Source organism: Pan troglodytes, chromosome 5 (genome assembly GCF_028858775.2).
Source record: "Pan troglodytes isolate AG18354 chromosome 5, NHGRI_mPanTro3-v2.0_pri, whole genome shotgun sequence".
NCBI classification, from domain to species: domain Eukaryota; kingdom Metazoa; phylum Chordata; class Mammalia; order Primates; family Hominidae; genus Pan; species Pan troglodytes.
In genome coordinates, this window is record NC_072403.2 from 80,292,864 (window position 1) to 80,320,735 (window position 27,872).

At 33.3% G+C, this 27,872-nt stretch overlaps 1 long non-coding RNA gene across 1 annotated transcript in view; it reads right to left on the bottom strand.

Moving 5' to 3' along the window:
* Nucleotides 1–10,881, bottom strand: part of LOC134810238 (uncharacterized) — a 100,119-nt gene extending 89,238 nt beyond the window's left edge. Inside the window, exons 1-2 of the long non-coding RNA XR_010157840.1 lie at nucleotides 10,773–10,881; nucleotides 7,934–8,061 (exon numbers count right to left, since the gene is read on the bottom strand). This is a non-coding gene — a long non-coding RNA (uncharacterized LOC134810238). The remainder of the gene's footprint in view (nucleotides 1–7,933; nucleotides 8,062–10,772) is intronic.
* Nucleotides 10,882–27,872: the final 16,991 nt, after the last annotated feature.

Consider the following 27,872-nt stretch of genomic DNA (forward strand, 5'->3'; position numbering starts at 1 on the left):
TTCTTGCTGATATGCTTGAGTTCCATGTAGATTTCGTATATTATTCCTTGGTCAGATATGTAGTTAGTGAGGATTTTCTTCCATTCTGTAGGTTGTGTATTTACTCTGTTGATTAGTTCTGTTTTCTGTGCAGAAGCCTTGTTTTTTAACAATTATCCATCCTCATTTTATTTTTCTTGTTGAACTCTTATTTATGCTTCAAGACCCAGATCTAATAGTTCTCTCTTTCTGAAACTTTTCCAGGCTCATCGAAGCAGAGTTTTTTACGCTTTCTTTGTGTAGTCGCTCAACTCTTATTGCATGCATCTCAGAGGAGTGTATTTTTATGTTTGTCACTGTATAGACATACGTCATGTCTATTTTATTTTTGTATGCCTTAGAAACTTATATTGTTTATACAGAATAGCAATAATCACAATTGCTTTTTAAAATCAGATATCCCAGCTCTTAACCTTTCAGCCCTATGATAAGACTACACTTCCCTACCCTCTTTGGGCTCTTTGGGTTGTGTGGGGCCATGTTACTAGTAATGATCAATGACATATGAACAAGAAAATCCTACATCACATCTTTGACAGACCTTTTCTGAAAAGATACTCTTCAGAACACTATTATCTTTCCACAGCAACTAGCAATGCTCTAGGTGGCAGTTTATCTTGTAGCCTAGATTCAGGAAAACATGCGTTAGAGACTACAACTCAGTTGAGATGAATACATAGCATGAATTAAAAATAACTTTTTTGTTAATAAATTTCCTTTTTAATTTTTTTGATAATTGACAAATTATGGTTGTATAGATTTATTGAGTAAAAACTTACATTATGATTTATGAATATAATGTGGAATAATTAAGCTAATTATATATCATCTCAAATGCTTATTATTTTTATGGTGAGAACATTTGAAATTTACTCGTCGTGATTTTTAAATGTACAAAATGCTATTATTAACTGTATTCACCACATTGTGGAAATAAATCACAAAAAACACCTGTTACTTCTTCTAACAAAAGCTTTGTACCCCTTGGCCATCATCTTCCTATTCCCCTCACTCCCTAGCCTCTCGTAATCAACACCGTACTCTCTGCTTCTATAAATTTGATTATTTTTAATTCCACATATGTGAGAATTTGTCCTGTTGTGCCAAACTTAATTCACCAAGATTAACATCCTCCAATTCCATTCAAGTTGTTGCAATTGACAGAATTTATTTTTATAAAATATGTTGACATAAAATACTTTTTACAGAATAAATTGACATAAAAATTACAGAATTAATTTTTTATTTATTTTTATAAAGGCTAAATAGTATTCCATTGTGTATATGTACCACTTAATCCATTCATCTGTTGATAAACTGTTAGGTGGATTCCGATTCCATAATTTACCTTTTATGAATAGTGCTGCAATGAACATAGGAATGCAGACATCTTTTTGACATACTGATTTCAATTTTGTGGTGCTAAGTGTCCAGAAGTGGGATAGCAAGATAATACAGTCATTTTATTTGTAATTTTTTGAGGAACTTCCATACAGTTTTTCATAATGGCTTACTAGCATTTGTTAGCTTTCATTTTTTTGATAATAGCCCTTCTGGGAGATGTCCAGTGACGTCTCATTGTAGTTTTAATTTGTATTTCCTTAATGATTAGTGATGTTGAGCATTATTTCATATGTATGTTGACTATATGTATGTCTTCTTTTGAGAAATGTTTATTCTGGTCTCTTGCCTCTTTCTTTTTATTATTATTATTATTATACTTTAAGTTTTAGGGTACATGAGCACAACGTGAAAGTTGTTACATATGTATACATGTGCCGTGTTGGTGTGCTGCACCCATTAACTCGTCATTTAGCATTAGGTATATCACCTAATGCTATCCCTCCCCCCTTCCCCCACCCCACAACAGTCCCCGGTGTGTGATGTTCCCCTTCCTGTGTCCATGTGTTCTCATTGTTCAATTCCCACCTATGAGTGAGAACATGCGGTGTTTTATTTTTTTATTTTTTATTTATTTATTTTTTTTGAGACGGAGTCTTGCTCTTTCGCCCAGGCTGGAGTGCAGTGGCCCGATCTCAGCTCACTGCAAGCTCCGCCTCCTGGGTTCACGCCATTCTCCTGCCTCAGCCTCCCGAGTAGCTGGGACTACAGGCGCCCGCCACCACGCCCGGCTAATTTTTTCTATTTTTAGTAGAGACGGGGTTTCACCGTGTTAGCTAGGATGGTCTCGATCTCCTGACCTCGTGATCCGCCCGCCTCGGCCTCCCAAAGTGCTGGGATTACAGGCGTGAGCCACCGCGCCTGGCCGCGGTGTTTTATTATTTGTTTTCTTTATATAGGCTTATTTGAGTTACTACCATAGTTTGGATATGTACCCCTTGTCAGATATATGGCTTGCAGATAGCTTCTCCCAACCTAAATGTTGCCTCTTCACTCTGTTAATTGTCATCTCTGTTGTGCAAAATCTTTTTATTTTGATGAAATACCGTTTGTCTATCTTTGATTTTGTTGTATGCACTTTAGGGGTCAAATCTAAAAATTAATTCCCCAGACAAATGTTTTGTAGTTTTTCCTTTATATTTTTTTCTAGTCATTTTATAATTTCATGCCTTACATTTAAGTCCTTAATCCAATTTGACTTGATTTTTGTATTTGGTGTGAGATAAGAGTCCAATTTCATTTTTCTGAATATGAATATCCAGTTTTCCCAACACCATTTATTGAGGAAACTGACCTTTCTGGAGGTTTATGTGCTTCCATAGGAATTTTAGAATTGCCTTTTCTATTTTTATATATATTTAAAAAAAGTCGTGGGACTTTTGATAAGAGTTGCACTGAATCCGTAGTTCACTTTGGGTAATATGGGCATTTTAACAATATTTATTCTTTCTATTCATGAACATATGATGTCTTTGCATTTATTTATATCTTCTTCAATTTCTTTCATTAATGTTTTATAATTTTCATTGTACAAGTCTTTCACTCGCCTTGGTTATATTTATCCCTAAGTGTTTCATTTTTATAATTATTATAAATGGGATTGTTCTCTTTTTTACAAATTTAGTTGTTAGTGTATAAAAATGCTACTTGTTTTGTGTGTTGACAATATTTGGTAATTCAAAGTCAAGGCTGTAACATTACCATATTTATTTGTTAGTTCTAATGGTTTTTTGGTGGGATCTTTAGAGTTTTCTATGTATAAGATCATGTTGTCAGAAAACAACAACTATTTTACGTTTTTCTTTGGTATTTTGATGCATTTTATTTCCTTCTCTTGCTTAATTGCTCTGTCAAGGGCTTGTAATACTGCGTTGAATGGGAATACTGAGAGTGGGCATACTTGTTTTGTTTCAGATTTTAGAGGAAGGCTCTCAATTTTACATCATTGAGCATAATGTTAGCTGTGGGCTTATGATCTGTAGTCTTTATTTTGTTGAGGTACACTCCTTCTATAGCTAATTGGTAGAGAATTTTTTTCCTAAAAGTATGTAGAATATTGTCAAATGTTTTTTCTACATGTAATGAGGTGAGCATATCGTTTTTGTCTTTTATTCTGTTAATGTGATGTATCACATTTATTGATATGTGTGTATTGAACCTTTCTTGCAGCCCAGGGATAAATTCCATTTGGTCATAATCAATGATTCTTTTATTTTGTTTTTTAATTTAGTTTACGGTATTCTGTTGAGAATTTTGCATCTATGTTCATCAAGAATATTGGCTGTATTTTTTTTTTTCTTATAGCATTCTTATTTTCCTTTAGTATCAGCATGTGCTGACCTCATAAAAAGAGTTTGGAAAAAACAGTTTTTCTCTGATGTTTTTAGAAGAGTTTGTAAATAATTGGTTCTGTTTTTTTAAATGTTTGATAGAACATGAGAAGCCATGAGGTCCTGGCCTTTTCTTTGATGAGAGACTTTTCATCACAGGTTCAATCGTACTTTTCATTGGCCTGTTCAGATTTGGTATTTCTTCATGATTCGGTCTTGTTTGTTGTATGTGTCTAGGAAGTTATCTATTTCTTCTAGGTTGTCTAATTTGTTGGCATATAATTGTGCATAGTAGTCTCTTCTGATCCTTTGTATGTCGGTGTGATAATTGTAATGTCTCCTCTTTCATTTCTGATTTTAAGTCCTCTCTCTTTTTTTTTTCTTACTCTAGCTAATGATTGGTGAGTTTTGTTTATTCTTTGTTTTTTAATAAAACAACTCTTAGTTTTGTTGATCAAAAATAACTTAGATGTTTTGTTCCACAAAAAGGCTAGAGTTATTTTTTATGAAGCATAATCAAGTTTATCCTGACTGATAATAACTTAGATTTTCAATAAATGTTAATCGTATGCACAGATAAACAGGCAAATCTTATTGACTTATGTATATTAAAATATTTGAAAAATAATTTCTTAAAATGAAAATACTTCATGGTTGCATTGCTTTATAGTATATAGGTAATATATTAACTGATGTACTGTAGGACACTTGATTTTAAATGGTGGGCTCCAAACAAGAACTGTGTGACTACTATAAAATTTAAATTTATGGAGATTATATAGAAAATAACTAAGGTATGGTAATTAATGGGATTTTATTCCAATTATTAATGTTAGAGGTATTGCAACCTGAACATTGATTAATGGCCATGGCATAAATTTGAGTATGCAGGCTATTGTGCCAAAGATGGAAAATCACGTAGTTCTCTTTATCATTATATTTGTATTGTGCTTTGGTTTTTATAATGACATTTCACCATCATAAGATATCTTATTTTATTCTATAATTTAATTCGATAAAGTCATTATTTCCTTTTTCCCTATCTGACAGTGAGGAAATTGAGGCAAGGGGAAATGAACTGATCTTGCCTAAGGTCATTCTATTTTTTTTTTTTTTTTTTTTTTGACAGAATCTTGCTCTTTCGCCTAGGCTGGAGTGCAGTGGTGCGATCTCAGCTCACTGCAACCTCCGCCTCCCGGGTTCAAGCAATTCTCTTGTCTCAGCCTCGTCGTGAGTAGCTGGCATTACAGGCCTGAAGATTCAGGGTATAAAATAGACCTTTATTTCCAAATGCTTATTACTTTCATAAAGACAGATTTCAAAATATTTAAGGTGCAGCTTATGGAAATTAGTGTTCACACTAACCATAATGCTAAAAAATATCTATGAAGTTATTCTATTTCAACTAAGAAATTCTATCAAAATATATCATCAATAGAGATAAAAAAATGAAACACAGGTTGGGAAAATATTTGCAATGAAAAAAACAACAAAAGCTAAAGAGCTTTTACAAATCTATTTAATAAATGAAAAGGACATCAAAGCTAATGTTCTTTTCGTATATTAAATAGATTTGTAAAAGCTAAAACATGGATAGAAATTTGAATGGACACTTCACAAAAAGAATACCCAAATGGCCAGTAAGTATGTAAAAAAGTGCTTTATTTACTTTAATAATCATCAGATAAATACAAATTAGAATTACAATGCATCTTCATTCTGCTACACTCTGCAGGATAGCTAAAGTGTAAATAATAATAATAATAATAATAATGTAATAGCAAGTGTTAGCAAAGATGGAGAGAAACCAGAACTCTCATACACTACTTGTAGGTGAACAATGTGGTGCAACCTGTATGCAAGGTGTTTGAATGTGTATACTAAAGTTAAACATATGCATATGCTATGACAAAAATATTTTATTCTAGTATGTACACCTTAAAGTACATATGTGTTCACAGTAGAACTATTTATAATAGCCAAAAACTAGAAATTTCTCCAGTGTATGTCAACAGTAGAATGGAAAAATAAATTACACTATATACAAACAATGAAATACTGTATAGCAATGACAACAATCTTCAAGTTTGTGCAACAATAAGGATATATCATTCACATAATATTTAGTGGAAAAATATATGTACAAGAGTACATAATATATAATTTCACTTATGTAAATTTCTAAAACAAACAAAATGAATCTCTTTTGCTTAAAGTCAAAATAGTGGTTAATCTGCGGGAGGGGGTTAATAACTAGGAGAGTCATGGGAAGGTGAGATCTTATAATGTGGTGATAATAGTCTACTTTGTGATCTTGATGCCTTTTGCACAGTTATATAAAACTCTGTAAAAACTGTGAATGTTAAACTCATATGTGAATGTATATATGTATCATACTTCAGTGAAAGCTTAAAAAGTTAAAATCAATAATCAAAATATATCTTATTTTCCAGAATTCTGTGTTGACTTTATATATCCATTTTTAAGAAAATTGGTAAAGGCAGTGATCAGTGATAATCTTTACTCCACTTTGTGACTATTTTTCCGTATATAATGAAAAGGAAAACAAATAACATGTGACATTTCAATGAGCCACATTAAAAATAATATCCAACACAGTGGTACATGACACCAAAATATGACATAAACATATATTTGGCATTTGAAAATACAGAGGTTATCCTCACAGTTCTAAAAAGCAAAGGGGCAAAATCATTCATTCAGTATTTTGTTGATATTGTAATTGTTTACCAGGCAAAAGTGTGACACCAATTATAAAAAATACATTATAATTATTACAGTTCATTTGTTCTCTCAGCAAATTATAAGAGATCTCAGAATAACAGAAACCCAGAGCTGACAAGTGCAACTTTACTGGGAAAGAAAACAAAACTCCATATTCTTCAAGATCACTTGAAAATGTATTTGTGTTTAAATAATTATTTCAGATGATGCTTGTGCTCCTAATAATCAATTAATGGGGAAAAATGTCTTTTCATTACCCATCTGAAAGCAATTGTTATTTAGTGCCTACTCTGTGCCAGCACAAAATACATATTTATCTAGCACCTAATAGTAAGCCCAGTGGCTTAATATTTGGAGACAGACCAAGATAGTATAAGATAATCACATTCTCAACCAATGCCATGGTAGCAAGAAAATGATAGATACATTTTGCTTAACACTCAGCGTATTTTCTATTACATAGATGGCAAAATATATAACAAAATATTCTCAGTACAGCTTTAGATTATTTCTTTCAGAAAAAGGCTGGGGTAGGGGAATACATTATTTCAGTTTATAGAAGGATATTGAAGTTAACTGGGACTTGAATGTTGGAAGTGAAGATGATTTAGTGTAATGAGATTTTGAATATAAATTAAAAGTAAACCAACAAGTTGTGCCAATGGACTTGGTGTGTGGAAAATCAGGGATGACACCCAGGTCTTAGATTGGAAACTTCGCAGAAGTGTTGACATTAGGTAAAATGGGAAAGATTGAATCTTAATTGTTATGGTATGAACCTGCTCAGTTTGTATTCCTCAGGAAAGGTCTACTGGAAGCTCTGTATGAGAATCCAAAGTTTAGGAAATACTATAGCACTAGAGATGGGACTGGACCTAAAAAGAAATTATTGGAAGTTTAACAAAAAAGGCCAAAAACTGAACCTTTAACTCTTCCAATATTTGGAGGTCAATCAGACGAAGAGGGCCAGCAAATAATCTAGAATGAATAGCCAGGTAGAAAAGATGAAAATAAGGAAAATAAATTTCTTTAAGAAAAAAAGATATTGACAAATATGACAGCTGATCCTGAAAAAGATTGAGTGTGATGAGAACAGATACCTGTGAGAGTCAGCCAAGACATCCCAACAGTACATGAAGGCTTGTATCTATTTAAAAGTCTTTGAACAGGATTTAGTGCAATTTTCATTCCTGGAGATTACAACTGGGAAGTTAACCTAGAACAACCAAGTTGGAAAGCTGCTTAGAAATTTTGTGAAGAGGGCTGGGCACAGTGGCTCACACCTGTAATCCCAGCACTTAAGGAGGCCGAGGCAAGCAGCTCGCTTGAGCTCGGGAGTTTAAGACCAGCCTGGGCAAGGTGGCAAAACCTCATCTCTACAAAAAGTACAAAAATTAGTGGGGCATGACGGCACTTGCCTGTAGTCTCAGCTACTCAGGAGGCAAATGTGGGAGGATCGCTTGAGCCTGGGAAGAGGAGGCGGCAGTGAGCCAAGATCATGCCTCTGCACTTCAGCCTGGAGCCTGGGCAGCAACAGAGGGAGACCCTTTCTCAAAAGACAAAACAAACAAACAAACAAGAGTGGATAAGCAAACTGGCATACCCAAGAGACTGTTAAACATGTTGTTGAAGAATTTATGATGACATAGAAAATGCAAATATTTATAGTTAAAGAAACAACACAGTCATGTAAATAATGCATAGAATTGATAAACAGCTATATCTATACATACACGTATGCAGATATAGGCTTTTTTCAGGGAGAAAATATATTAAAATGTGAGTGGTTTCTCTAGGTAATAAAAGTATGCCTGAATTTATTTCTTTACATTTTCCATATTTAAAACAAATTATTTGCCATTACTTTACAACTGAAAAGAAAATCTAGTCTCAAAAAAGTTTTCAGTACGTTTACATGTATTGCATGATGTTCAAATTTTATAAAAAAAATACTGTAACATTATCTTTCACAATTTTATTGAAAACCCCATGTTTCCTACATCATATGTAAAAGAAAAATTTTTTAGACTATGATAAAATTAAAACAACTATGATTGCAAAGAAAAAATGACTTTTGAATATCTGAATTACAAATCACTGTAGGAAATTAAAATGTACCTATTTTTACCTACACTTCCACTTCAAGAATTGTATCTAAAATAAATAAATAAATACAAAAATGAACACATAAAATAAAATATATAAGTAATTATATAAGTATGTAATGCCACCTACACAAGGATTGTTGTATAAGCATTATTATAGCGGGCCATTTGGAAATAGACTGAATATCCATCAAAACAGGAGTAGCTGGATAAAATGAAATGTGACTCACCCATTAAATAAAACAGAATCTCTATATCTACAATCTCCATATACACACAAAATAGCAGTCCATACTATATTCTTGACATGAATAATAGCAAATGACAAGTTGTTTATTTTCTCAGTGAATATTACATGGTAAGAATTTCCTAGGTAATTAATAGACATACAAATATTTTTATGCCAATTAATGAAATATTTTTTAGTGTATCAATGAACTGTTATTTATTTAATCATTTTCCAGCTGTTACACATTTAGAAGAAAATACATACACGAAGTTTCTATGCATTTAGTCTCCTAGAGTTTCATATATAAAAATATGCACTATATAATTTTTCGATTACCAAAATTCCCACATCATTATTCACAGGAAATGTAATACATATTCATCACTGGGAGTACAGAATATTTGCAACATGATTCTTTAACAAAAGAAGGCTTCTTAATTATGAAAAAGTTTTTGTTTTAGTCTGCCATTGCAAAATACCATAGATTTTGTGGCTTATACCAGGAATTTATTTTCTAAGAGTTTCAGAGGCTGGGAGCGTGAGATTATTGTGCCATTATGGTTGCTTTCTGGTAAAGGCTCTTTTCCTGGCATGCATATGGCCACCATCTTACTATGTTCACGTGACTTCTTTGTGAGGGTGCTGAGAAAGAGGGAACTAGAGAGAGCAAGCTCTCTGATCTCTTCTTATAGGATGTCAATCTCATTATTAATTCCTCCCCCTCATAACCTTAGCTAAACCTAATTACCTCCCAAAGACCTCATCACCAAATACCATCACAATGGGGGTTAGGGCTTCAACATATGAATGTGGGGAAATACAATTCAGTTTATAGCAGTCCTAACATCTAAAATGGTTTCTTCAAGCAACCTGTTGTCTTGGAAACCAATCCTTTATCATATATTTGCAGAATGTTTTGATATTGAGCAAATATAGGAAAGTAGAATTAATGTTTAACAAATCTATTTAAAATATTATTTATTCACTATTCTACAAATATAGCATTTAAAAAGAGATATTTGAAGTGTACAAGTTTAGGGTGAATAAGTGGTCATATACCAGGTATGGGATAATTAAATAACAACTGTAATTGTTTTAAAATATGTAATTTTGACATTAAGCAAACACATGTTTTCAGTTCATGATTGTGTAGTATCAGCAATTAGAGTTTTAACTTATCAGCATAAAGAATAATGTAAATGTATATTATATTACCACAAAGGTAGAAGTCAAAATCTGAATACCGATATTTTTTCTTAATCTGAGATTACTGTAAACACATTTTTCCTAATTGAATTGTAAATGATAAAATATTTAATTCTTAATTTGTTAATAATTTTGTTATATCTAAAATATTGTTTATGTTATTTATAAATATTATGTGGAAATAAAAGCTTAAGATGAGGATAAATTTACAACGTGATTAACATTTCAAGAATTCGGGTTGTATTTTCTTATATTTTCTTGCCAATTTCTTAATCTTGTAAGGGCTTTAAATTTTAGTATATTTCAAGACATCAGTGAACAAATCTGAATGCTGAGGATACATCTAACAGTCTCAAATGCATGAATAAATTTATAAATATGAGCTTAAAATTACTAATGGAAAAAAATTATATTGGTTTTATAGATGCATCTGAACAAATATAAAACCCTATTGGTTGTATAGGTGCATCTGAACAAATATTTTTTGATTCTTCTCATAACTGGTACTACATTTGTATAAATGTTTATTTAAAACAATAAGCCTTAGAGTAGGAGAAAAAAACAGTAAATAAGATAGGAAAATCCTATTTTCATATTTTCTGCCTAAAATCAACTGGAATATATTTATTGTATATTTTGCATACTGCTATATAATTATATCTATCTCAAAACTTTCCATTCCCTAACTGACTTCCATGAAGAATGTTATAGACTTACAACATTTCATAAATTATCTTAATTTAGGGCACCATTGGTTCCCCAGTAAGCTTCAGCTGTTGAGACTTCACTTTGCATAGCTTCAATCTACATATGCTTTCCCTTGTGAGCAGTTGCTCAGGGCTCTGTCAAAAACTAAAGTCCAAGTATGTAATCGGGTGTGCTCCCAAAGATTCTAACGGTTATACTGGTCTTATCTACTGATAATTCAGAACCTTCTACTTAAAAAGAAGTATTCATTGGAAGTCCCTTTAAACCAGCTACATGTATAAAGATTTCCTGTTATCCAGGGATTGGCAGGCCCCAAGATTTCGTGGAGTGGCTACAAAACAGAAGGCTATTCCTTAAACCCATCATTGTCTTAACTCAAAAGATACTGAGATGTGCCATCCTAGAAACAAAAAGAGACAACTTAGAGCTCAGAAAATAGTAAAAAAGACAACTGCAGAATCTAAAAAATAACATTTTTGCTAAAAAGGAAATATTCTATTTTTTAATAAAGATATTTTCAGAGCAAGGGAAGATCACAGAAATGCTAGAATAATGTATCCTGGCATGTGGGAGTGGGAGAAATGTCACAGGACAGGAGTGAGATAAGTAACACATTAATTAGTAAGATTTTTTTTAAAAAAAATATCTATATATACTTATAAATTCAGGGGGTACATGTGCAAGTTTGTTACTGGATATTGATCTAGACAGAGAATTTATGACTAATTAGTAGGATTTTTAAAGAGGAGTTTCCACTAATAAGAATTGAAAGCCTTTTGAAATTGCATATTTTACATAGGAAATCAATATGGAAGCATGACATCTTACTGATACAATGAAAGTCCCTGGACTTTCATCTCATCATTGTTTTCATTAAAGCGAGAGGTAACTGGTAGTCTTTGAAATACAAAATTCAGTAAGTTCAAGCTATGTGATTTTGTGAGATTTTACCTGTCTGAACCATGGTTTCCTCAACTGTAAAAGAAAATACCAATGACTTCTCTTAATTGTTTAATAATTATGAAAATGAATATAATAGGGCTTTTCTACTGTTCCATTCAGTTTTCTATGAAAACAGAAAATTGATGAAATTCTTAAAATAAGCCTTTTAAACTAAATTTGTATTGATTTGCATTCCATACTGTACTCTCGCCTCAAGAAAGTTATAGTGCAATGTACTCTTCCGGTATTAGGGAAATATATTTTAACATCCTCTAGTGTCCCTAAAAACTCTAAATAACTTATAAAAATTAAAGATTACCTTTTAAAAGAACTCTTTTTAATATAATAACATTTATTATAGAATAATAATTTTGCCATATTGTGTCACTTGTGGAATAATGTGAGACATTTCAATTTTAACCTTTACCATTATGAAATAAATTTCTCATAATCTGCAGTGTGTAAAGGAGCAAGAACTAGCTAATATCTTAATATTTACAATGTATTTGTATGCTTCTAGCTGCAGTTTGATTTTAAAGGTTGAAAACAAATGAAAACACGTCAACAAATTAAGGAGTATGAACAGTTAGGATAGAATAAAATTTGCTTTTGCTTTACTCCATTTTTGTATCCTGAACCTTAAGAAACTCAATCCTAGTAATGCTTTCAAGCCCATGAGGATTTAAGAAAAAAACTCAAGAAAATAAATGTGCATTGAAGAGATTGGAGTGCAGGGAGACGGGATTTTTCAGGGTGACAGGATCTCTGTTCCATGTGTGTGCACAGATACCAGAAGGCACTATCTAAGACCAGAAAAAAATAGTTTCTGTCATCTCCAGATGTAGGGAATGACTGCCCAGCAGGGCTCTTCAGACTGTTGAGAAGTCTGGGTCATCCAATCTGCCTCCTCCATAAAACAGCCTCATCATTTGAGTGTTCCATGGAAACCATGATCTTTACTAATCAAAACACCCCCTTCTAGTAGAAATGACAACTAAATACATACTAGAAGTAGCAAACAGAGGACCCTGTCTCTCATGAATTGGTAAGATGTACTTCACTCTCTAGGCTTTGTATAATTTAATGATATTAATTAAGAAAAAATCATATTGCAAGCATTTACAATTTCATTTTTCCTTTATAAAGTGTTTAATAGGTATGCAGCCTTATGGGAGTAGTTAAGCCTAAATATCAGCAGATGATAAATATTTCAAAAATGCTGCTCTTTTATAATAACAACAATCTGCCATTGCTATGAGATATTGATATTGATCAAATTATCCATTGAGAAACAATAATTTACTGAAAATTAACATGTGAATTATAAAAATTATTGTGTTTAAATAAAATTCTTTTTTAATTTTTAGAAATTACCTGTCATAGTCAAAATATTATGATAATAATCTATATTATCATAACCATATGGATTGATTTCCCTTTATAGTTATGTAGATACTTCTCTATTTTATTACCAAGGCACATTATATTGAAAGAAGATAGGGAAACCATAAAAAATGCTCTTGAGACATATTTAAATTGAAAAATTATTTGTGTTTGTAATATATGTAATTTGTAATGTATGTTATTTGTAATTTGGAACATGTTATACTCCTTCCAATTTTAGGAGTAGAAAGACTGTACATTAGGATTAGATCTTATGTTCAAGAGTGTGAATTCAAACTCATAAACTAAAACTGTGTTGTGAATACATTTAGTTTCACAAAACCTTTAAGTGGCAACATCCTTAAAATCTTATGAAATATGAGATTTCATCATTGTCTCACTGATAAAATAAAGGAGAGCAGAAATTAGAGACAGATTTCAGGATCACCATGTAAGGGTCACTATTTGTTGCCAACCACCTACCTTGCCAGAACTTCTTTCAAGGGATGAAATATTCTTAGGGAGAGTAGTTATCCTGTTTGACCTCAGAATAGATGATTACTACTTTGCTAGCTCCTGCGTATTGGTCTCTACAATATTTTAATCAAACAAACATGAGATTGGCCATGTGCTACTGTAGCTATAATAATTTTTCAAATGTGAAGCTTCAGAGAGCAGTCAAGGACTGGAAACAACATCAGCGGTGAATAATAGCCTCAAAATGAAGCATACGGATTAGGAAATTTCCAACACTGTTTGTAACACTATTCTCGTGCTTGCTAAGAAGAATGAAATAACAAGTTTATGCCAATCTGCTGATTGTCAAGGAAACTTCACACATCGATTTATGTCATGGGATTTACTCCATTGGACAAGAACTGTTTTCTTGCCTTTTCCAGCTTGTTTACGGCCACCTTCTTTCCTTAGCTCACTCATGGCCCCCTTCCTCCATCTTCAAAGTCAGTAACATCAGACCAAGAAGTTTTAATGATACTGCATAGTTCTCTCTTTCAATTCTGTCTTCCACTTTTAAGGATCCTAGTAATTACATTGGGTCCACTGAGATAATCTGGGATTACTTTGCTATGTTAAGGTAAAATGACTAGCAACTTTCATTTCCACTGCAATCTTAATACCATTTTACCCTGTAATTAATGTATTACCAGGTTCCGTAGGTTAGAAGGTAGACATCTATGGGTTTTTGTTGCTGTTGTTGTTGTTGTTTTTGGTAGGAGGGAGTGTTATTCTACCTACCACATCTGTTGTCATTAGGTGAAGAATATTCAGACCACTAAGTATACAGAATCCACCTGTGCTTTTCCAGGGACACTACAGATTGTATCCAGCCTAGGGATCTATGGGAAACCAGTGGCAGCTAGAACCATGGGGACCATGGCCAGATCCTTTGTAATCCCTAATAGCATCTTTATGAGCCTTTAATGAGCTTGAGCTTGTGCAGCTTGCTTGGAGGTCAGCCAAACTTTTCTCTGGCTTCTTGGTAAGTAGAGACTGTTCAACAAATTCCAGACAAGTTCTCACCACTGTAAAATACACCAAAGTAAGATGTCAAGCAGATAATTAAGTCATGGTTTATGATTTTATTTTACATACATGGTTTTTAGAACATAAATATATTCTATAAAACATATAATTCTATAAAATAATTATTGATGGCCTAATTGCTTGGTATTTGTTACTGTAAATAATATAGGCCCAACTTGAGAGTCCAATTTGCTTTATCCACCATAGGACCAATCATGTAGACATTAATGACCTGCATACTTGACAAAGCCCTATATGGGAATATAATAAGGTACTGTGAAAGTAACATTATAATCCATAATATCACTTATGAATTAATTCATTGTATTTAAATGTTCCCACTCACACATTTTTCCCTTCCCTGTTCTTCTGGGAATATCTGAAAAATAAGACAAATACCCTTACTACCTAGTTATGCTAGGAAGTTTAATACCCAAGAAACACATTTCCTTCATATTCAGAGACAGAGCTCTAAGAATCTCTGAATGATTTTAGAATACAAAACATCTCCATTCACATTATGGAAAATATGCAGGAATATTATACTTGTGATTTATGTTTTAGTTTCTACCACTCACCTGCAACTCTACTGAACTAATTTATTTCCTCTTTAAAACCTACACGAAAGCATCTTCTGTGCTACATGTTTCTCTCACCATTCTCCAATATGCATTGTGAATCAAGTCATGGTGCTGAGCAGAATCCTTTCCCTGAGAACTGTTGATAATACTGACCAGCACTCACAAGTGCTTCCCTTGAAACATTTTCAGTCATCACAATCCCAGATGTCATGAGTCATTGGATGCGTTTTTTTGTTTTTTGATTTACATATATAGCACTTGGCCCTTATTTCAGCTGATGGAGTAGGTAAGAAAACGGATTCTGCTGGTTGTTTCATTTTTCTTTTTCTTTTTTTAAAATAAAATAAAAAAATTTATTTAGAGTTTTTTACTCTACGAAGTCTCTCCCACAGAATCCCTTAATCTCAATGGAAGTAATATGCTTAAATCATATAAACAAGGACAGTGCATGACAGAAATCAAAATGCTATTTTGATTTATTTAATGCCATTTACAACTGTTCATTATGACACAACTAAATAACTTAAGCATATTTATTTTATTAATAATGACAATTTTAGTTTTTTTGACAGCTGAATCCCTCAACATAAAGATAATTAATTTAGCCCTCTTTTACCAGTAGACACCATTCTGCTGAATAATCAGTCAATGAAGGAAAAGTAAATAAATGAAAAAAAACAGCAAAAAATGTGTGTACATAAATAGTTGATTTTATGATTGGGATAGATGGAATCTATTTATAGAAGATAGTAATGTTTATTTGAAGATAAAATTAGGTTCACATCATTAAGAAATCTATGTGGATAGATACTATTAATGTGATATATATTAATAGTATATTGATACATTAATCAGAATATATTAATTTTTCCTTATCTGTTAATTTTTACTCTATTTACGACAGTGGAAATCTATAAAGCCAATATTAACTTTCTCTGGAAGAGAAATAAATTGATGATGAAATATCAGATACTTTCACAAAAATATGTAAGTTGAGATGAGAATTTTCAGCTGTCTTTTTCAGCACCAACTTTAAAAATTGAAGTTATTTTAGATCAGCTTTACGATTAGTCTAAAAATTAGTTTAAAACTTTAAAAAACAAAGAAAGTCAAAATGAGAAGCAGATGGGCCTATACTTCTTTAGACATGAACTGTCTGTTTCTCCTTATGATCAAAAGAAAGGCAAGAAAGGAAAATGGAATAAAACACCTGAGATTTCACAGACATTGCTACACATTGCCATGTATTCATTAGATAGCCAAATATATTCATATTGAAGCACTCATTCTTACTCAATATGTTCATACTATCATGTTTGAGTGCTTGGTTTTAAAAATATTTGATTGAAATTAGGTATTTTGCACTCAAATTATTAAGGGTAGATATTAATATAAATTTTGTTTATAGTCTAAGGTTTATATTTTTATAATATTTGAAGACAGTGAAAATGTTTACTTAACCTGACATTATTTCAATTGTGACACACAAATATTCCTATAGTCTGTATTGTAGTAGATGTAAGACCCACTCAAAGGCATACTAGACACATATTAAATTGTTAGTTTTACCTTATTATGTCTGTTACAAAAATTATGAAAAACTATTTTTATCAGCAATCACTAATCTCCAAAATTCTAAGCTCATTAGTGTGGTAGAAACACCTAATTGTCATTGAGACTGATAAACAACTTATGGTAATGGCACACAGACTGAGAGAATTTTATGCTAAAAAAATTAAAAATAAATAGGAGGGTATCCAATAACAAAATTTTAGGAATTATGGATCCTCTGTCCTTCAAATACTGCAATATTGGACCAAATATATAATTTAGCACTAAGGTGCTAAAAATAGAACTTACTAATAAAGACTTGCTTCTCTATTCTCTATTACGCTCACATGTGCTGCAGAAATATATCAAGCCATCATCTTCTGGTTTCTAGTCCATCACTGGCATATTATTTCTCAGATCACATTTTTGCCGTGTATTCTTTGTTCAAACTGAGAGTTCATGCAATTTTCTCAATCTCATCCTGGTACTACCAGTACTACCTCACTGACAAAATACATATGTTCCAAAAACATTTGTAAATGCACATTTATGTCAAAAAATCGTACTTCTTTTTACTGAATTACATTACAGTCAAATGTTCTTATGAGGGAAATAACATCATTTTGAGCTAAAACATTTGCTTTGCATTTTTCACTATTTTATAACAGGAAACTTTGATCACTACTAATAGCCATCTGTCTCTTTCCACTTCAAACTAAAGCATCTTTTGCAGGACTATGATTGTCGCATATGGATATGTAAGTATTCCCATTTAAATATCCTCTATTCTCTTCGGCAGGAATCTGGACTTTATTACCTGTTCCTGAATGACTCTTTCTTATTTCATTATCCATAAATCCTCTCATACTCTCTTTTAAAAATCTCTCAAATCCTTTCTCTATTTTTCCCTCCACTTATATTTCGTCACTTAAGAACTTTCAATCCTCTTTTTAGAATGGCACAATAGCCTGTTAACTGGTTTCAAGTCTCCAGTATTACCAAGCTCCCAATTTAATATGACAACTAAAATGGATTGCTGAGACACACTAAGTACATTGATTTGATGCCCTGTTCAAAGCTTTCTGTCTTGCTCATAACATTATATTTTATATTGTGTCCCAAAGAAGATCAATTGAAAACTCAAAATGGGATTAGGGGAAGAGAAACAAAGTTCCATAGATAAATGAGCTTAGGAAATTGCAGACATAATTCTTTTCATTGCTGTAGGCCTCTCAGGGTATTTTGAAGTTGTAGGCCTGTTGAATATCCAGGAAGAGAGAATAGAATGCAGCATTTCCCAAACCTATATGTTCATAAATTCTGTGGCATAGACAAGGAGGCTGCACATACTTAATGAACACAATTTGAAAAATGTTGGGCTTAGGGACAGTTTCAAACTTCCAGGTGTGGCAATAGGAGTGCCTCTAATTCTGTCCACATCTAAAACCGGGCTCAAATCAACTCTGCTCTTCCCTGTTATTCTTGCTACACTAGAACAGTCACAGTGCCTCCATTGGTGATCATACTTGCTTTTTTTTTTTTTTTCCCCTGGGACAGGCTCTTGCTCTGTCACCTACCCATGCTGAAATGCGATAGCAGGATCACAGCTCACTGCAGTCTCAACCTCCTGAACTCAAGCAATCTTCCCACCTCAGCCTCCTGAGTAGCTGGGACTTCAGGTGAAACCACCATGCCCACCTATTTTTTGTGTGTGTGTATGTGTGTTTGTGTGTAGAGACAAGGTTTCCCTATGTTGACCAGGCTGGTATTGAACTCCTGGGCTCATGTGAGTCTTCTGCCTCAGTTTCCCACAGTGCTGAAATTACAGGTGTGAGCCACCATGCCCGGCCTAAATTTGCTTTTATATTTGCCTAATATGTCCTTTCCTGGGAAAACTCTTGCCCCACTCTCAAGAATCAGCACAAGTATTGCTTTCTTTAATCCAATATCTACCCTCCCCAACCTGTTACTTAAAATCATTTGAGAAATCTCTAGATCTTTACAAGTGAGGCCCCAGTATTGGTTTTAATTCCTAACGTTGGTTCTGAGAAAGTGTAAGTGCTGAGAGCCATTGCTCTGATTCTCATAAAAAGAAATCATGCCAACATTGGGCCACTATTCTAGCTGATGCTCCTATTGCAGCACTCATCATGCTGCATTGTGTTAGTTTACATGTTTTGTCATTAAATCAGGACTATTACTGGTGTTTATATTTCTGAAAAGTATTACTATTCTGATACAGGATAGGTATTCAGTAAGTATATATTATTAATTAGCAAAAAAGTTTAGTCTAAAATTGGATCTTAACTTCCTAGTAGATATGGACATTTTACAAATATTTATTATTTTGTATTATAACAGAAAGGCAAAAAACTCGCATCCACATATAAGTGCCATCATCATGAACCAACAACTATTGTAAACGGGTACATTAGAAAGATAACATTATTAAAATTTTGAGAATTGTATGAGTAAAAATTTTATGTCCTTGTATTTGGAAAAAGACTGCATAGTAAACAAACCTGGAGGGCCAAGTTAATAATCATAGCTGTTGAAGTACTATAAATCATTTAAGCTTTGGAAAGATAGATTACACAAAAATTCAGCAAACTTGTTGTGGCAATAGTATTTAACATAATGAGATAAAAATTACTGTATGGAAGACTATGTATGAAATATATGATTTATTTTGCCAAAAGCACTATATATGTTTAGGGGGTAGCTATTAACAAAATAGGTCTGAAAAATATTTTTCAAAACAATAAAGAGAAAATCGACTCTAAATGTAAACAGTGAGTTTGCAAATCACCTATCCTTGGAGCACCACTCTTAAAAATCTGGTGGAATATAGCAATATCAGAAACCAATCAGAAACATTTAAATAAAATTAAAACCTTACATGTAACAAACTGAAATGAAATTAAGGCCTCAGTAAAGAGTTAGATCATCAGATATCTAAAAAAAAATCCCCAAGAGAGCCCATAACCCAGTTTAACCTTGGTGAAAGTTTATTGCCCACCCCAAATCCATTCTTTTCTTTTTCAATTGTAGCAAAACCCTGATTTTTGGGGAGTGGCATTGTGTCCAGCTACAAAACTTTATATTACCAATGATTTTAGCAAACCAAGTCATGGCCAATAAGATGTAGGTGGAAGTTTTAGATAATGCTTTTGGAAAACTTTTTATTATGGGCTGAAGTTACCTGACAGTATTTTATAGTCCTTCTGCCTCTCATGAAGACATGACAGCTGGAGCTACAGTGATTACCAATGGCAATGAGATGGTCTTGAGGATGAAAGTCATTTGCAAAGTATGTTGAGCAGAGAAGAGATAGCCTGAGTGTTGTGGCATTATGGAGTCATCACACCTACCCTACATTATTTACTTTTTCACATTTTAGTTTATTTCACTGAGTTTTTTTTTTCATGTCTGTTGCTAGTAACAAAATGCAATACCAAATTGATAGACAATGCTCCTTCTTAGAAGACTGTCATCTAACTGGTGCTATTTAGTACTTTTTTCCTATGAATACATGCCTAAATATCTTTCCTTGACATGTAAAAAGGGAACCTAGAGAAATATTGTTATTTTCTGGCTTTTCTGAAGGTCCTGTCTATCCTCTGGATGACTGACATCCAACATGACCATAAAGGAGAAACTAATCACTATTCATAAGCATTACAGAAGCATGTACAACATTTTTCCTGTACTGAGTAAAAGATACCCTGTGATCAATTAATTAGGGAGCTTCAACATTTAGAATAAGTGTAATCATTGGCACATTTATTTAAATCATTTGATTTAAGAGACATTCTTCATGCACCTGTAATTTGATCAAGGTGACTTAAGAATGCTTTTAGGGAGGCATGACTGGACTTGACTGTAACTAAGGAAACACATATTAAAATAATTACATTTAACTGTGTTCATAGAGCTTGAAGAATATATGAAGAAGGGAGATAGACTAAAAATAAATGAAAGAATGGGACTGAAAGTTAAAATATGATAATGTTCTGAGCATTAGTCACTGGAGAATGTGCCTAATTTAAATAATTAAATTTGTGTTCTCTGTGAGCTTCATTAGCACAAGTCCAATTCTGACTGTTAGGCTGTAATGAAATCACCAAAATAGTGCCACCCTGTTGGGATATCTTTGACTGGACAGCTGGCAATTCTCAAGTGATTTCTCTCAGTCCCTGGCATTCAGTATCCTCAAACAGACCACCCCTACAGGAACATGACTTTGCTGAACAGTCTTCATAAATCAGGTTTATTCAAATTGTAACCTATTTATTCCAAAACCCATATAAAATACATAATGTATGGAGAGAACAGGATTGTTTTGTCATTCTCATTCTTAACTTCTATACAATCTCTTCTAATTGTTCATTTTCTTATTATCTGGCTTTAGTTCTTCCATCACTTATAAAATGTAACCATTTATCCAAGGTTCAGTTCTTGGATGATGCCCTTCATCATAAAACATCCTCCAGTTATTAAAAATAAAACCCTAAGAACTACAACTTCATCTCCTTACTCTCCTTTTCAGTTAAATTCCTCCAAAGCTGCTATACTTGTTGTCTTCAATCATTTTTCCTTTCTCTACTTAATCCACCCTCATCCAACTTTAACCTCTCCATGAACCTGCTATGTAAACATCAGGAGTGCCCTTCATGTTGCTAAATGCAAAGGTCAGTGTTCTTTCTTCATCTTCCCTGATCTAACATCAGATTTCCAAACAGTTTATCACCCCCTCCTTATCAAAATACTCTCTAGCTCTTTATTTTCCAGGACGCTATATATATTTGAGGTCACTTATAACTCAACAATTCCTCCTTATTAGGTACTTCTGCTAATTTATTCTCTTCTCTCCAATCCTTCATACTGGTGTGTCTGGGGTTGAGTCTTGATCCTCTTTTGTTCGCTATCAATACTCATTCCCTTGGTATTCTGAGGACTTGAAATACCATGTCCATTATCATCTCATTTCTGCTGCTCAATAGCAGTGAAAACATGCATAAGTTGCTTATCCTTTCCATTAATCACTTTCCTTATTTGTAATATAGAAGCAAAATACAAATTTACCTCTTGTTTTTGTTCTTCAAGGCTGTTCTCCCACTGTCTCTACCTTGTAAAATGGTTGTGTAAATTAAATATTAATGTATTTAAATTTATCTTGGCACACGGTAGGAGTGTAAGCTAGAAAAAAGGGTGACAGACTAGGGAGAAAGTTTAGCAAGAGAATTTGCTCTTCAGATGTGACCCAAAGTGTTCACATCCATTGATCTGAGATTGCCATTCTTGCTTCTTCTCTGAAGAGCCTCTGTGACTTTGAATGACACATTTAATGCCCGGGCCTTGGTTTTCTTTCCAATAAAAGGAAGGGATTGATCTAGATGACTTCCCAGATCCCTAATATCACTAAAGATTCGTGCTTCTCTTGAGTCTTCAGGATCAGGGCAAAGTTTCACACCAAAACCAGTCCTTGGCCTTTGAACATGACTGTTTCGGATGATATTTATTTTTCACATTGATTCTAAAGGATATTCAGAGGGAGGGTGAGATTTGCAGTTCAGCATTGGTTAGGAAATGAGGAAGGAGCTGATGTTCATCCTCATTACCTGGTATGACTTCTGGATGGTGAGAATCCTTGAAAAGAAATAAAAGGACAATAATGAGTAAGACAAGAATAATAATATTAATAAAAGCAGGAGTGATATTCAATATATCACAGTATTAGCACAATATTAACAATAGGAACGGCATGGGCACTGACAAGGAGAATATCTTTCAGGTACATAGGTATATTCCTGCTAAATGCCACCTCTGAGTGTAGGGAATTTTTGCAGGATTAACAAAGGTCAATTAAGATAAACTAGATGAAGGAAAAAATAAGGAGAAATTGCTATTAGCTCACTCTGAGAATAGTTAGAAGTTTAAATTTTAATAAGATCTGAAAAGAAAATATATTAAATTCTCTAGCTTATTAGTCCTTTAAAAATATTTTGTGACTCACAAAATTGCACATTACATATTCTGCACTTGGAGCCACCAAGATGGTCATCTAACTTTTTAAAATATTACTGTGAATGTGCTATTGTTTCTACATTACAAACAAGGACAGTGATGCACTGAGAGGTTAGGCAACACATGCATGTTTTCATAGGTAGTGAGTAGCAGAAATAGATGATACTTCAGGTATTCTAGTTTCTGGGTCCCTCCCTTAGATTTGTACCAGCCATTTCTTCTCACTGGACATTTCTGCTTACTACTCTTTTTGAAAAATGCTTTAGATAGAGGACTGAGAATGCCCTCTAACAGCAAACAGTATAGATATTTCAGGGGAAAGGTTTGTTTTGATCACTCAGTATTAGAAAACCTATTTTGATCTCAGTAGAAATGAATTTATTTGGCAACTTCATTAAATTCTGCACATTTATTTTTCTGGCAGTGTAACTCTAGTGAGGTAGAGGCCTCTTAGATTGGCATTCAGCTTCCTGTCTCTCATTTCTACTCCCTTGTACTATAAGGTAGTAGCAGCTTGAATACTTCTGAGCCTCTCAACAGCTGATGCTCCTGTACACTCTCTGCCACTTGGCTACTGGCTTCTGGCAGCTTGCACTGGCAAGTATGGTCCCCACTGTTTCTAGGCTCGGAGGAGCAAATGCATATAGCATGGTGGTTAAGAGCACAAATTCTATTGCCAGATTTCTGGGATTCAAATTCCTACTCTGACACTTACTATGTGGGTATGACTTTGGGTAAGATACATATCTTCATATCTCAGATTTTTTTAATCTGTAAAATTAGGATCATAATAGTCCATAACTCATATAATTGTTGTAAAGATTAAATAAGTTCATCAGTCTATGGTGCTTAGTAAGTGCTCAGCAAGTCCACACGATGATTTATTATTAAGCTTCAGTTAATTTGCTAACGCTAACATTTTCATAGAAACTTCAGTTTGCTTTTGAATTTTTTTATTCTAGAAACAAAACCTTTTTAAAATTGCTTATATGCTATGAATAAAGATAACATACCAATATAGTATTAAAAAATTGTACATTGTGTAAGTTCTTATTATTCAGTGTGCCTCTCTTTTAACTAGTAGCCCTTCCAACCCTGCATTTCAGTGATTATTACGATTTTGCATTATTTTGATTGCAAACACACACAATTGAAACTTCATTCCCAATATTTCACTTTTACAATTAGAATATAATGATTCTGTGCTTTGTATTTTTCTATATATATTTAAAAATAAACCTGTTTCAATGACTGGCATTAATAATATTAAAATGCAACTGTTGTGCTAATGCTTAGGAAATTTTTTTAAATGGGTTTTAAGCATGCATCAGTTATCAAGGAGACATGCCAAGGTGGCTCGGTTGATTTTTGTTGATACTAAGGAAGTTCCTGACTCCTGGTCCTGCAACGGAATGAAAAAGAAGCCAGACTGCCTTTGACACTCACTGGGATAGTCATCATCATTTCAATAAGGGAGGATGGAAAAGGTGATTACTTCAGAAGCTCATTATCTTTCTCTAGTCCTTATGCCTATAATTCCAGTACTTGCCAATCCCGAGCAAGATTTTCCAGTTTAAAAATATGGCCAATATTTTCATAAGTCCTGCGTTTTATAGGCTACTGTTAGGAGCTGGAATAAAGAAGGAAAGCACTGGGACGTTTTCATGGTCAGAATATTGGTATGATTTTCTTTCCTTGAAAATAGAAGTGAAGTTCAGGATTAGACTGTGAATATATTTAGCCCTAAATATATTATGAATCGAAGCTTTCTTTATACTGGTCAGCAAAACTAAGAAGCCAGAGAAATGTTCTAATCTAATCTATCAGGTACAATACTCTAAGTAAGTTAAGGTAGATACAATTAAAATAATTCAATCAATATTAATTAACCCTCCCCCACTTTATGTACATTTCTTTGGCAGAGGCTTAAGAGGAAATAGACCAATGAGGTATAAGCTCTGCTTTTATGCCAATGTATTTAGGAAAAATAAACGGTGAAAGTTGATCCTAATCTAATTAGTAGAATCTGGAGAGACTTTTTAAATGCCTGAGCCCTGTTCACAAATCAGGACTACTAGGATTAGACCATCCCTATCATAGGCTGAACTAAAATCCAAACCTAAGCCTCCAGCTCTCCCTGGCTTTAGAGATAGGGGCCTGCATAGGTAAACCATCCTTCAAAAGGAGCCATTAACACCACTTCCACCAGAGGGTGCAGTCTTCCTGAGACAAAGGAAGCCAGAACAAACCCCTCCTCTAGAACCAGTGATGGAAGAATGAAATGGAAACAGCTGTACGTTTCATGACACATAAATTCTTTTCTTTTGGCTCATGAACCCCATAAACTCAAATTTCTTTGAGTTTTAAAACCCTTTGATTGTAAGTATTTTCAGCAGGTTTTCTTTCTTCATCATATCGTTATTGCAAACTCTGACGTATGAGGCATTGAGCTAGGTGTGAAGATCCAAGAGTCAGTCAAGGAAACATGATTAGATACATAAGGTAGTAGAATTTTCAGACAAAAAACAGCTTCTACCTTTTAGGTACCTGTTGTTAAAATGTGCTTAATTTAGTTGACCATTGTTAGGTCAGGAAAAGATGAAATTCACTATACAAAGTGAATTTCAAATCTTCCTAACCTATAAGAGTTTGTACTTGTAAACATAATATTAATATGTTCTATAATCTGGCCCCAAATTTTTACCCCAAATGTATTTGGTACAATACCTGAAAAAGTGTGCATTCTAGTTAGACTAAATTCTCAATCCAATTAAAATGGACCGTCTCACCGCACACCTTACATTGGATGACTTTGCACAATGTGGTTACCTCAGCCTGGAATCCCTCTTCCTATTCCTCCAACCTTTCAAGTCATAAAAACCAGCTCAAATTTTATGTAATCCATGAGTAATTCTCCAAGTGAAAGAAATTTATTTGAGTTTAAAAACCCTTTGGTTAAAGTATTTTTAGCAGGTTTTCATTCTTCATCAAATAGTTTTTGCAAACTCTAATGTATGAAGCATTGGGCTATGTGTGAAGATACAACATTCAATGAAACATAATTAGACGTAAAGCCTAGTAGAGTTTTCAGACAAGCAAGCAAATCACTATGATACATATGTATTTGTAGTTATAACATAGGGTTCTAGGCAACTAAAAGACAGTCATACATCCCAGGTTCAGGGTGTCAGGAAAGACTACCTTGAAGACATGAAGCCAAGATGGCTAGGACTTAGCAAATCATTGGTTGAAATAATTAATGAGCTCCAAGTTAGAATTCTGATTATGCCAATTTGCTGCTCAAAAACTTGTAATGACTTGTAATGTAGTGGGCATACTTTCTCACCCTCCTAACCCACCACATAATAAAACAGGCTTTATTTGCCTTTATGTAAAAATACTGTAGCATCTTTAAAAAAAAATCTTCACCACGAGATGGTAAGTTTTTTACTTGAAAGAAGTTGTTATATTCTTCAGAATGTCATATACAAACAGCCTAGTACACTGATCAATTAATTGTCTTGAATTTGATTAAATATTATACAATATCATTGTTGAAAGGAGAAAGGATCACTATATAGGAAAATTAGATATTTTCTCTTTATATACTTTATATGCTGTCAAATGCTATCAATTATTAATTAATATTGAATTTAGCTTCTGTGCTTTCCAGAAATTATTTTAACTTACTCTACACTCTGATGAGTCCAGTTTTTGTACGTAGCCAACTACAACGGTTTCTATCTGTCAGAGCTCTCCACTTACAATGTCAGAAGTTGATGTAATGTTTAATGCCTCAGGCGTCAAAAGTCTTTCATCTTTCCAGACTATACTGAACTAGAACTTTATCCCTTCTTTCTGTAGGGTCAGTGAAAAATGTAATTCCATCTATATTCACTTTTACTGTGGTTTAAAACATGAGCTATAGTGTAGGAAAACATGTGGTGGTCACTTGGCAAATATCACCGCTGTCACACTTCTTTTCCCTAGAATGACATTAATGCCTCTTTGATAATGCCTCTCATAAGCTTCTGTTTCTTATTGGTCTTACATTTCTTCTTTTACTTTTTTTTAATGAAGAGTACAAATAGCTTTTTGGTTTTTTTTTCTGAACCAGTTGTGAGTAGTTTAAAAATTTGATATTCCATCAATCCCAAATTCTTGTGTGCAATTCCTGAAAACAAGGACATTTTCTAACATAACCACAATATGACCATCAAAATCAGGAAGTTTACACTGGAAAACAAATATCGTCTGTTATAAGATGAATTGTATTCCTCTCCTCAACATTCATACATTGAAGTACCAACCCTCAGTACCTCAGGATGTGATTCTATTTGGAGATAAGGCTTCTAAAGAGGAAATTACGATGAGGCCTGTCTAATCCAATCTGATGAGTGTCCTTATGAGAAGAGAAAATTCAGACATGAAAAGAGACACTAGAGGTGCAGATGCACAGAGAAATGATTACGTAAACAAGCAACAAGAAGAAGAAATCTGCAAGCCAAAAAGAAAAGCCTCAGAAGATACCAACATTGCTATCACCTTGATCTTGGAAATCCAGCTTCTAGTGCTATGAAAAAAAGTAGTTTTTTAATTGTTTAAGCTATCCAGTCTGTTATTTTGTTATGGAAGTCCTAGCAAGCTAATATACCAATGAATATACAAACCCCATTCAAGTATTTTAAGTTGTCCAATAATAAAATGTATAGTGAAATATCCAAACAATTGTCAACTGTATTTAGTCATGGTTCTTTATTCTCAATAAATCTGGAACAGTGGCTCGTTCTTCCATTGACTTTCATGATTGTAACACTTGAAGAATAGACTTGCAGAGCTATTTTATAGAAATACATTTAATTTCTCTTATAATTTCTCATGATTAGATTCAGGCAATACATACTAATTTAGTCTCTGAATCCTGTGTTGTACTTTGACCCAGTGCTTGTGATATGAAGTTGATCATTTGATTAGGCTTTTGTTTGCTGTGATTATGTAATTTAAAGGTAGTCCTTTTCCTTTTATAATTATTTAAGTTTGTTGTTGGTGTGTTATTTTTCATGGGGAAATAGTTTGAGACTAT